This window comes from Mastacembelus armatus, chromosome 8 (assembly GCF_900324485.2).
Source record: "Mastacembelus armatus chromosome 8, fMasArm1.2, whole genome shotgun sequence".
NCBI lineage: Eukaryota > Metazoa > Chordata > Actinopteri > Synbranchiformes > Mastacembelidae > Mastacembelus > Mastacembelus armatus.
In genome coordinates this window covers 10645296-10658611 of record NC_046640.1, presented here as the reverse complement: position 1 = coordinate 10658611, position 13316 = coordinate 10645296, and positions in this window count along the sequence as shown.

Below are 13316 nucleotides of genomic sequence, written 5' to 3'. Positions count from 1 at the left end.
AGTTTAGATTATATAGTACAGGAGCTCCTGTAACTGTCCACCCTCTCATTTATCCTTCATTTATAGTGTCTTATGAGTTTTCACTCTGTCTGTGCTGTGCAGCTTCTCTCCTCTTTTCCAGTGTGAGTCACTGTAACGACACTTAACCTCTGTTCAGATCCCATAATCCGATGTTTCCTGAGTGTGAGCCCGGGCTCAGCAGCCACCGAGGAATGCCCCCACCCCCTCTCCATTCCCCAGCTGGATACACAGGTAAACCAACGCGAAGACAAGTGGATGTTTTAAGCCTGACCCCTGGCGAGCTTGTGACCCCTCTGCAGCTCTGCAGCTCTGCAGCATCAGAGACAGTAAATTGCTTGTTATTCAAATCAAACTGGCTCTGTGTAATCCATCTCACTTAGGATGAATGTCACAACTCATCCTACTGCATGCCGCAGGCACTCAGGTTAAAACATCCAGGGGTGATACACTCCAACAATTATTCAGAAGTTTTCACAGCACCATTGTCCTCAGTATTTATCACGACTGAGAAACACATTTAACTAAAATGTTTCCCTGGCAACAGCTAAAGTAAACTGAAAGTGAAGGGTATAGTTTGCGCCTGTGTGTGTGCTACCTTTTGTTGCCAATCTCTGTCATCTGTCATCATGAGAACACCTGACACGTCAAGCTAAGACGTTTCTTTGTGGCCCTTCTTCCACCTACTTTTCATTTTAATGCCTTCAATTTGTTGGCATTCTTTACTAGGTGCAGTCGCACCACATTTGGGAGGTTTCCTTCCCTCGTTTCCTCATTTGTTGACGCAAAACTGTCTCACTGAGAGGTCAGGTGGGTATTATAAAAGTCTAACTGTCTAAGTGAGGTGAAAAGGGTTTAATCCTGAGGAGTATTTCACCGTGGCCTGTGGGCTTCTCTTTGCTCTTGTATCGCATTCATTGCTAAGGATGCAGCCATCTTGCCTGAGGCATCATGAATGCACCTGTCTGGGGTACTGGATTTTTAAGACAGGTTGCAGCGTTGGAGGTCTCTGCTCTGAGAGTAACAACAATAGCCGTGTTTCATTCCTTTTCATCTCCTCTGAGATACTTGAGTAAAACCCTTCATGATTAATTAACCAACAAAAGAGAGAAAGGATAATGAAAGTCTTCAAATAGCTCAACTCAACTTAATCAATGTCCTTTTAATTTGAAAGTTTGATGTTCAGATCCTGCTCTTGTTTTGTTCATAAACTGCTGTTTATTCCTCTTCCTCCCACTTCAAGTTTTCTTCCTCTGGCAGTGTTGGCACTGCAGGGTGAGGGAGGGGAACCAGAGAAAAAGCGGCGTTAACAAGTGAAATTAAAAACCCATTCACTCTCCTCAGTCATCCATTTGGAGGCTGGCCAAAGGAGAAGCAGCTGCTGGACTGGCAGTGGAGGAGAAAAAGAGAAAAGGAGAAAGAAAAAAGTGAATCCAGAAAAAGGGGAGTTTTGAAAGGAATCGGATCACGCACCCTTCCCTCTGAACACCAGCAATGGAAAGGGCTCTTTTCAATAGAAGCTGCCTTCTAAACCTGGTTCTGCACTCTAAATTGTTGGCTTATATAATCAGTTGCCTTTTGATGTTTCTTGTCCAAAATTAAACTGACTATGCAGCTTCTCAGCAACCAGCTAATAATTATACAGCACTTTCAATTCCTCTAATTTACACCATAATAATAATAGTCTGTACTGATTACGATCCATAATGCAACACCATGCACTTTAGGCGCCTGTCACTTTGTATGATCAGTCGGACTGGTTGTCACTACAGTGAGTGAAGGCTGACCTCATTTTAAATCTTTTTCACTTCAGATGTTATTTTTAAGAGTAAAATGAGCTACGAGCTAGTTACATATTGAAATGTATACTGCCACCTCAATACCAGCGATTGAATCAAATATGTGAATATCTGATTCAGTATTTTAAATCCAGTCCTGTTCGTTTATTTGCAACATTGCCCACAATCACCCAAGACATTTTGACAGGTTAGCTTCCTCAGTGTTTATGGACGATGACAGATTCATATCATTTATATAGCTCAATATTGCCCCTGTATGGATTTTATGTTCTAGTGTTTAAGAAAAACTCAAACTTTTAAAGCTTCTTCTATAAGGGGTGCAGATTTAATGTTATGCTTTTCGGTAGACACTGCATGCTTGCACTCCACCTGATTCATTTTATATAGAGGGACTACATAGACTGTGGTGTCCCTGTCCCTGTTATCTGCAGTGGCAAGAGCTCTTGGCTGAGATTGCTTCTGGTTTGTCATCATGCAGTATGACAGCTCTCTATCCACCTGTTGTCACTACTAGATGCTTGTCATTGTCGAACCTCTGTGAACTGTGAGTGGGGAGTCAATATAATAATCTCCTTGGCCAGTGGGTTGCCCGATAAACACTTTGCAGGCAGACTGACATACCCAGAGATGATGTACTTCACTCCCAGCCGAAAAGGCACCATCTGGAATCACCCATTGATTTTTAGTCAAAATGATTTTTTATGGCCATGAAAACAACCCCTGTGTGCCAGCTCCTTTAGAATGGGGATCAAATTCCCTAATCTTTGTCCAAATCAAAGACTGCTCACTTCAAAGTGACTGGATCAACAGAGAAACACACAGAGCGCCAAAGCTAGAGCAAGAGGAAGGAAAAAAAGCTCTTACTTTGCTGTCCAGATTCATTTTAACTCCTGTCTTTCTTCTGCCGCCTCATCTTTCCAGTGATTTTGAAGCAGCGTTGTGCTTTAGTTTTTGTCTCTTTGTGCGTGTGTTTCTCTGTGCGTGTGCGTGCTCGTGTGTGTGTGCGTGCGTGCAAGCGTGCGTACATACGTGCGTGTGTGTGTGTGCTGAAATGGACAGTTAGTTGCAAGAGAAAAAACTTGGAGGCCCGGAAGAGATGGATGGTGTGCAGAGGCAGGTTGGTGGTTGCAAAAGTGGGGGGGGGGGGGGGGGGGGGGACTGGAGGCTGGGTGTGGTGCAGTTATCTCCTCTGTGCAGATGAGAACATGTCTTCGCCTGCGGGATGCTGCTCTTTCTCAGGCCAAGGACAGCATCCATGTGGTGAAAGGGATTATGGGCACACTGTTTCCAGTCTCTGCCTTTAGGGAAGCTGGGATCAGCACCCGCTTATTTTGTTTGTTGGCCATTTTTCAGGTGTGTAATTAGCATCCTTAATGGACCTAATTAGGGGCTGAAGAGTTTGCACTAATTTCAAAAGCAAACACCTTTATTTCCAGGTTATAAATCGATAAGGGAGTTGTGATTTAGTAAAAATGTCTTGCTAGACAGAGATAGAACAACATCCTTTATTTTGTATGTGTCTAAGATTGTAGACTGTTCTTTTTAAATTTATACATTTGGAATTTATGTTCAACAGGACACTTTTCATTAAGCTGATGCCACCAAATGAAGTAATGACACAGCATTCACAGGGTCACTTCACAAGGTGCCCAGTCCTACTCTAGTCTGGTGATAATTCTTTACTGTAAACAACAAAAGGTACCATTATCACCCCTAACCAGGGACAAGATTAGACACGTCCTCATTTGCATGATTTCAACTCCTAAAATAATAATGAGGCACAAATAAGGAAGAAATAAAGACAAAAGGTGAAGTTAATTTATGGAAAGCTCAGCTGCTCTGATGCTCACTGCTTTGATGCTTAATCCACTATTAACCCCCCACAACATTAGGCATATCCACATGAACTTGCATATGTACTTTCTCATGCAAGCACACCTGGAGGAGCTCAGGATTTAAGGGAATTGGGTACTGAAGCCAATATTAGCCCTCTGAGAAATAAAGATAGGCTGAGGGTGCAGAATGAGTGAGATGAGGCTACCTCAAAGACACGCTGCAGAGAAACAACACAATCCTACTTGTGTTTACTTTCGTTGGTTTTCAGGGAAATGGCAAGACAGCTTTCCTGTAGAGGCAAAACCCACTTAGAGGAGAAAATTTTGGCCTTGAGAGAAAGATGTGGAGGGGAAATGTTCCATTACCGGTAGCATTTTGTTGTTTTGCAGCAGATTTCCCAGAACGCTAATATACATTCTGCATGTGTGTGTGTGTGTGTTTTAAAATTAGCTACATAAAATAAGAGAAACTACTTTCTAATAAGAAAGCTTCTTGGCTTAAAATCAATATTGACCTGCCTTTGAGCAAGGCTTGATTTATGTCACATCTCAGGTACTATATCTAGATTTCTTATAGGTGCTGTTATGTGTTAATAAGTATATTCCTAGTCAATTGCTTGAAATAAACTGTGCTAAAATGAATGTGCACCTATGAGTGTGTCTTTCTTGTATGTGTGCTTTGTGTATGTGTGTTTCCACCCATTGGCTTGGTGCTGAATATTTTCCTCCATGAAGCAGTCAGGATATGCAGAGATGAGCTCCATTGTTGGTATAAATTGCTTGGCCCTGGGATGCTGCCTCTCCACTGGGCATCTCCCCCCTCATACTGATCGATCTAATCCTTAGCTATAATGAGTTTCTCTGTCTGAGAGAGAGGGGTGGGCCAGGCCATGAAGTGGAGAGGAGAGTGAGCGGGAGGAGGTGAGGGATACCTTTGGTGTTTGTGGTGATTAAGGAATACGGACTTAGCCAGCGAGACGTGGCCGAGATATTTAAAAGTAGAAGAAACAAAGTTATGAAATTATCGTTTGAGTAACTCTAATGCAAAAAGATAGCAGTTTTTTTAGATTTATGAAGCTGTAAAATTCAAAAGCTGCATTTGTATAATAAATGACCAAAAACATTGCATGACAACAACAAGCCATTATATTCGTATATTCATAAGTTTTCCAACTGTGTACACCACCTACCTAGCATACATTTTTAGGAAAAGTCTTATAAATTTTACTCAATATTAGAAATGACAATAGTGAAAAATAGAAAACAAAGCAGGTGGACATGCAAAATTTTTGGAGGCTCAATTCCTGTTGGAACAAACCCCAAAAATCATTCTGCATGCTCAGCTACAGAGGGATGAAGCCAGGGATGGAACAGTGAAAGGCAGTGTTGCTTTTCTCTTGCAGAGACCAGAGAGCCAAAGAGACGAATAACAAAAGTGAAAAGCTGAGACAGGATAGAAAGAAATGCCTGCAGTTCACAGACTGGCTGTCCATCATCTCCCAGAGAGCCGGTACTCTGCACATCAAGGTAGACGACATGAAGATTTTTCACTACATAAAAAGGCTATAGAGGAGCAATAAGTCACACAGAGCCAACATCTTTCTGAATATATATCACCCCTCTCTGAACCCTCACATGCTGTGTCCAACAGTCCTCTATCTCTGCTTGTCTCCTTCTCATCCCTTATCTTCCAGAAACCTGATACAAAAGAAGAGGGTGAACTTTTTATTAAGTTTGGAAAATGATGTATAAGAACCTTCTCCTCTCAAAGAACAGGCCACTATTTTTTTTTATCTTTCTTGTTAAGTGTTACCTCTGTTACTGAAGACACAGCAAATGAATGGTGTTAGTTCAGGCTGATGCAGCGGTCAAGGCAACACAAATACTGAAACATGCTTCAAACACAGAAGCAGTGAAACTACAACTTTCCTAAACAGTGTTAAAACACAACTAAGTGTGGCAGCGTTTAGTTTGCTTTATGCAGTGTAAGAAGTCACTAACACATTTCTCCTCTTGGCGCTTTGCAGTAGCTGAGGTGCTTGTTACTCATCTGAGTCTCACAAACCTGTGCTGAGCCAGCAGCAAAGAGATGGCAAGTTATGAAAGACACTTATTGTTTTCATGTGATTTATGTAGCTGACAGCTTCATGTTTTGGGAGGATTATTATGCATATTGTTTTATTTCCACTCAAAACTGACAGATCACGCAGGACAACCAGAAAGTCACCCAGTGCCCAGTTACTGTGTCAGTTTATAGTTTATGAAAGGTTTTTATCAAAGCAAAATATTGATTTTATCAAATCAACAATATTTATTTCTTAAAATAAAAATAGTCATTTAAAGAAGACGCCTTAAAGCCGGGTCTGATGTTGGTCTTTGACGTAATAGCCTACTGTAATCCCGCACTAACACTGGCCACGGGTGAGAGTACTTTAATTACAAATGAGCGCGAGCTCGGCTCGCTTCGCCTGGTCACGTGACCCAGTCCTTCTCACGTGCGGAGTCCACCTGGTGCGCGTGCACGCCTCTTCTGTTGCCCAGGTGGTCAGCCGGCTGTCAATCAGCCGTCGGTGATGTTACAGTTTTCCTGTGCCTGCTTCCGGGACAGCGTCCAGTCTGTCGGATGTCAACTCGCCACTGCGCCCAGGCCCAAGGTAACAAAGGCTACTTGCTGCTTTCAGTGCAGGAACAGTAAACTGGCTGTGGCTGCATTGTTGTTAGATGTATTTCTGTGTTTAGCCTGTTCCTGGGTCTTACTGATGCTGCTGCTGGCTTTGTTATTATGAATTCCTTTGCAAAGTCTCTACCTGTCTGCAACATACGTGTAGTTATTTATTGCAGTGATAATGAAATATAAGTTCATGCAGTAGTTGAGGCCTTTTGTCGTGTTGCTGTCTGGCACATGCTTGCTTTAGGCGCTGAAGTGATAAATACCCCTGTATGAGTTGATTCAGTCTTGGTCATACTTCCCCTCATGGTGTGAATCTGTTTGACAGTTTTTATTTTAGCTCATGAATGTTATTTGGTTGATTATAGTAAAACTTGATTATGGTTGTTCATTTATATAGAGCATATTTTTGTGGACAAAAAGGTGTTTCTGAGTGCTTTAGAAAGAGAAGAAAACAAAGATACACACCACAAACATGACAAACAGCTATGAAGTCATTCTGTGTCACCTGTATCTGCCCCTGTCAGCAGGAAGAGTGTTCCTATCTGGAAACAAAGCTGTGCAGGAAATGCCAATAATCTTGTCCCTGTCAAGCTCTTATTGGACAGTCCTGTTCCATGCCCATCCTCGGTTTGTTAAATGTCAGATCTCCGGCAAATAAGATTTTTCAGTCATAGCTTTATTTTATCAGATCAGCTGGATTTCTTTATGCATGCAGAGACGAGCTCAGGTGAATATGTTGCATTAAAAGGAACACATCCTCCAGGTTTTAATTCTCACCAGCCTGCAGGTCGTGGCAGGGCTTTATGGGGATACGTTTAAATACAGCATATGCTTCTGGGAACTTTATCTTGTTTAAATCACTTTTATAATAAATGGCAAAAGTCCTTTTGTGTTTTAATCTACAGGCTGTCGAAATTCAACCTTGGTTTTTATCATCAGTTCTCAGAGCTTTTTTTTTGCATTTGGTTTTCCTTTCTTTAGTAGACCTAATTTTAGGTGATTGTTATATACTGAACATGTTTGCAGTGACTGTGGTTCCTTTTTCCTTATTTATAGATGTTATGAAGTCTTTTAATCTTGTTGAGGGCCTCACTTAATGAGCTCTCTCCAGGGCTCTCATCTGGTTTACTATTGTTGGTGTTGATTGTGTGTTTCTGACAGCAAAGTTATTATTTTTAAAGCCCAGATTCCACTTGCACAATATCTGCTTTCAGCAGCTTTCACAACTGCTTATAACCTACACATAAGTATATCCACATATGAGCCACTAAATCACTTTGACAATACATGGAAACCTGTTCTCGTTTCTATAGCACCAACACGAAAGCCAAGAGAGTAGTATAGCACATGTTGGCTAAATAACAACACTATAGAACTAAAGAGGAACTGTAGACAGTGGGAATACTGTCCTACATTGTTTGAAATCTGACTTAGCAAATTTTTGGACATGCCTGCAGTGGTCTGCGGTGTTCCCTAAGGATCCATGCTTGACCCTCTCCTGTTCTGTGTATACATGCTGCCAGTGCCACATATCATTTATATATGCAACATATTTTTCAGTGGAGGTGCTGTTATGTGTGTCTAATAGTGTGCAACACTAGGAGCTTTTACACCTGAAGGGCTCTAGACGTCCAGCTAGTTCTAGTAATTAATGTTACAATATAATAATTCAACACAGAAATTGGAGTTGCATAATCGTCTCAGTGCCCTAATTTAACAGTTTAACAATATTGTACAAGTCCATGTAGTAATATCATGTATGTAGTAGTATTACAAAAACCAAACATTGATCAGTAACCATTATTTTTGGTTTACATTTAGACTTTATAAAGGTAATGTGTGTACTATTTGATAGTTACACCTGATCTTGAGAAAAATCCCCTCACACCTTCAACTTATAGAAATCTACGCTGCTTTGCTTTTAACATATAGTAGATGAGAAGGTCATATCACCCATGTTTTACCTGTGTTCACTGTTGTCATGAGCTCTGTGCATCCTTGCATAGTGCAGAAACTCTCAGGTTCATGTGTAGTTAATCTGACCACCACGTGCCTTCAAGGTAACGGCAGGGTGTGACAGAGCAGTCCATGTGAAAGGCCTCTTTGTTGAGCTATGTCATCATTTGTATTCAGCAGGATCAAAGTCTGCTAAGCTTCTTTGAATTTTGTCCTATGGCTAGTGTTGTTGGAGCAGTGAATGACAATGTCAAGGGATGCAAAAGAGCTGGGACTTTACATAGAAAAAGCCCTCGATACGAACGCTTAAGGTGTCAAACCGCAGTTTGGGATTGTGTGGCCATCATACTGTATCTGTGTGTGGCTTATGCTGCCTCTGAGTGTGTTAGTGTGTGTGATTGTGGTGTACATTAGGGCGCATGTATGGGAAAAGAGATGGGATTGTTGAAGTCATCCTATGGCAACCTTCCTCTATATATCACTTTTTTAAAAAATCGTTTTTGCCATTTTTACCCTGAACATGTTTTTTTCCAGCCAGGAAATAGCCTACATTATTCCTAGTCCCATAATACCTTGCCTGAATGAGACAATGTGATCGAACCTCTGCCTTTTAGTACCAAGAGAAAAGAGGACGACTTGACGTTTCTGGAAAGCACTAACAGAATAAATTGAGGCTCTTTGTTGACTTGGCTCCATGTCGGCTTTTAGATAGACAAGGTTCTCTCTCGCCTCTTTCAGTAAACAACGTCATTAATACAGAGGCACTGATAAGCCTCAGAAATTTTCAGGTCATTCATCTCTCCACTATTGGAGGCAAAAGAAAAGAGTTGGCAATCAAACTGAGAATATTGAAGTTATAAAAACAATCACATGATCAGGCAGGTTTTAACCCTCACCTTAGACAAACCTGTGTGACAAAGAAACTGAAGGTGAAAAGTAATTTATGATCCAAATAGACTGCTTTTATCTTTGACCTACCATATTATTACGTTTGTGCAGGATCAGTTTCCAGTCTTGTTAAATTGTGTTATTGATATTTTGAGGTGGGCTCATATTCATCTTTACCTTCAAATAAAGTAGTTTAGGTACTCTGGTTAAACTGTGAGCTTGTTTACAGTCTGGCCACATGTGGTTCTTGCCCTGTCAGACTTTGGTGCCGCAAGGTTTAGCAATTCCTTTGAACTTTCAACAATAGCGAACTGACAACATCTTGATCGGTATTTCCACATTAAAAACTCATTTGTTTCACTAAATGGTCAAATTATTTGCGATCTCACAGGCCTGCCAGGCCAGTCTTTGTCCTCTTCATCAGTCAAGTCTGTCAGAACACACACTGATTACACTGTGGCTGCATTGACATCCACCAGCTACGTTATTATTGCCAACCCACAACAGAAAATCAATCGGGTCATTATAGACTTAATAAAGGGAATTTCTCTACAGTCCTGTCTCATGTGGCACCAAAGTACCTTATTTCTTAACTTTTTCTGCCCTTCTCTGCTTTTCAGTTCTTTGCAAAAATGCAGGCAGGATTGATTTATGAGCCATTAAAGCTTTAAAAAACAGACTCTAAAAGAGAAAGGTTAAGGCCTTTTTTTTAGAATTTGAACGAAGCATAAATTTTCAGTCGAATGGCTTGTTCAGTGCAGTTGAGAGGACATTTTATGAGCCATCTCGGTTGGTTTTTTTTTTTTTTTTTTTTTTGAAAAATGTTAGACCATGAAGGTGGCTATGAATGGAACTTATCAAGCATTTCAGTCTCCTCTACAGCACCACATAGACATATAATATTCAGTGCCTCTGTACATTATCTGCAAATGCAGATGATCCTATTTAAAGACTTGTTCTGTCTGCATTTCACTGATCAGTGCATATACAACACTACATTGCTGTATCTGTATAAATGTTTTATTTTGCAGCTGGGATAATGCTACTGCACATCAAGGCGCTATACTATATGTAAATCTGTCTCTTTCATCTGGAGCAGCGTCCAGTGCTCATGTTCAAACAAACAAACAAACCATGTACATATATCTCTACATCTTCTATTAGATGATGAAATACATGTCTTTATTCTCTTGTATGTCAGATATTGACTAGCTTGATGCTTTAATATTTGTCATGTTCTTTTTGACCTTCTTCTTTTCAATGGCTTCCTTTTCTCTTTTTTGTAAAATGTTAGTGCGTTTTTTTTTGTTTTGTTTTTTTTTTATCCATTAAAATGCAGCATTGTTATATTCACAGAGCATTTTCAATAAACCAAGTGCCCCCCCTGGGTCAGTATCACTAAAACTGTTGATTTATTGCAATTTCTGTCCGTTAAATATAATTTAATTTATTTTAGCCAAAGCCCAGTGATAATGATTACAATTAACTGTGCAGAGATGTTTTGTCATTCTTCACAGATGCTCTTTGCTGGAGGGGTTTTGTTGTTGCCTTCTGCTTTAAACTCCTGAGGTGTTCTGTTGATGTAAGACCACATATTTGGCTGGCCAGGTCAGTGTTTTTTTTTTTTTGTTTAAAAAATGTGTTGCAATGTGTTGGGATCATTGCTGTTGGGATCATTGCTGCTTTGCACAAATGTCGCTCCTGCTAACCTTTTTGAGAAGTGGAGTCATTTTGTTTTCTTCAGTATGTGGGTATACAGGATTGCAATCATACCACCATTTATAAATGTCACCTCCCCTTTGCTTTTTGTACTTACACAGGCACATATCTGCGCACTCCCACCACTGTGTTTCATGGTACAAATACCTTACACTTCAACATAAAAATAATGAAGTTGTAACATGATACAATTTTAAGTCATTTAACATTTTAGTGGGTGGCAAAAACAAAAACAGCATTAAGAGGAGTTGGGAGAGGGCATTTAAATGATTATTGGAGGATGGACGTGAGGCTGGATAAGACACTGGTTAAAAAGAATTGTCTAAGCTGGTGTGTAGCCTCAGGCGAGAGATTATTTTATAAATAGCTAACTGTGGTGGAGCTTGCCTTGCAGCCATGCATCATATCAAGGACAGTTTCAGCCAGTGCATTATTGAGATAGTTTCTGGATTAAAATTCTTTTAGAGTAGGATTTGACTCTTTTCGTAGTTTCTGTTCTTCTTCACTTGTACAGCCAGATTAATCTGCTGTAGTTGGAGCAACGCAGCCATCATAACCTGCTTTCTGCAGAGAAGATGCAGGGCAAATGGCAAATTTGAACAGAGGTATTTAACCATCCAAATCAAGACTATTCTTGTCAGACTCATCCTGACGGTGTCCGTTGATGCATCGTCTCTTTCTGAATCTTCTGCGAGGCAGATCAACTGGTCTGTGTGGACATGAATGCTGCAAGTCAGCCCAGGTGAGCTGACTGAGAAGACAGTGGCCTTGCTTTGGCCCAGGGTTGCTGTCTGTGCATGTCGACCCAAGGCTCGAGTGTTTATCATCTCATCTCCTCTCTTCACGCCTGACATGTCTTTGAATATAAATGACTCCTGAATGAATTTTAATGTCCACTCCTGATCCACCGGCTAGACTGAGAATCTCAAGTGCTAAAAAACACTGACATAGTTTCCCCAGCATGTGCATGGTGTCCAAACAAAACAGACACTGGGGAGCGTGGGCCAGTGCTGTTCACTAAAAGCAAGGAGTGTGCTGAATTATTTAATGGGCACTGAGAGGGAAAGTGGTGAATAGGGAAAGAATAAGAACTGAAAAAAACTGAGATTGTATGTGCAGGGTATATGCTGCCTATATAATAGATATACGACTAGCAGCTGATTTTACCTTTTCTTTTGACAAAGTGCTAGCTTTCAAGGTACACAGTTTCCACCACTTAACTGAAAAGATATTAAAACTTGAATCAGTGGCCATTACTCCTATTGGTAATAACAGTGATGCAGATATTAAATTCACTACAAAGGTCTGGGAACATATCACACCTCGCCAAAAGAAACACAAACAGTTGGACAATCATACAGGTTAACCGGGCTTACTTGAATGGAAAACTAATTCCTGGATTAATTTTGGCCCTTTGTACTTTGTACTCTGACTTTGCTACAATGCCTGCAAATGTCATTACATTAAGGAGTGCAATGAAAATAGAAATGGTGGGGAAAACAGTTAAAATAAGACCCAGTGGTAAGAATCTGAAATCACTGTTTCATTTATTATTTTGTTAAATAGGAGAGCACCATAGCAGTTATTTCAATGAAGGGCACAGCTGCAGATAGGACTGTGTGTGTGTGTGTGTGTGTGTGTGTGTGTCTGTGTGTGTGTGTGTGTGCGCGCGCGCGTGCGTGTGTGTGCGTGTGTGTGTGTGTGTAACCACATGGATGTATGAAGGATGTAATTACCAGTGGGAAGTAAATGGGTAACCTGCCTTCACAGTGAACTACAGTGACACAATGGCTTGCATTACCACACATACACCGACATTGTTTTTATCCATGCTATCCTTCACACCCCTTGCCCTTTACACTCACTCATTCTTTGTTCATTCCCCTTCCTCTCATACACGCACACCAAAACAGACCCTGGCGATTTGCATGGAAAGCCATGCTCGTCATGCCAGTGAGAATCAGTAATGTGACATAAATCAGCCTACTTTGACTCATCAAGAAGTGACGCTGAGCCAGTGGGCAGTCTAAACCAGCACCTCCCTGCCTCCTGGCTGCTGCCTTTTTGACTTTGAAGGCTGCATTTGCTCACCTTTGGTGTCTGTTTGCAGGCAGTGTTTAATCCCGGATCGACAGGTGCACAGCAGAGTACAGGCAGTGAATACCGAGAGGTGTCACGCATTGTTTTGCATGTCGTGGGCTGCATTGAAGTAGCAGTTTTTCTTTGCAATGTCATCCAGTTCTCTCATTTGTCTTTACATATGTGTTTGACAATTAGTTAAGACTGGTGACAGATCTGTACTCCCTGTGACCATAGGTGTTCCAGGATAAGTGGTATAGAAAATTGATGGATGGATAGATGCATATCTGTGCTGGGTGAACATGAGGAACATATGCCTGCCATTTTTGTCAGAAAGCTTGTTTGTGTATG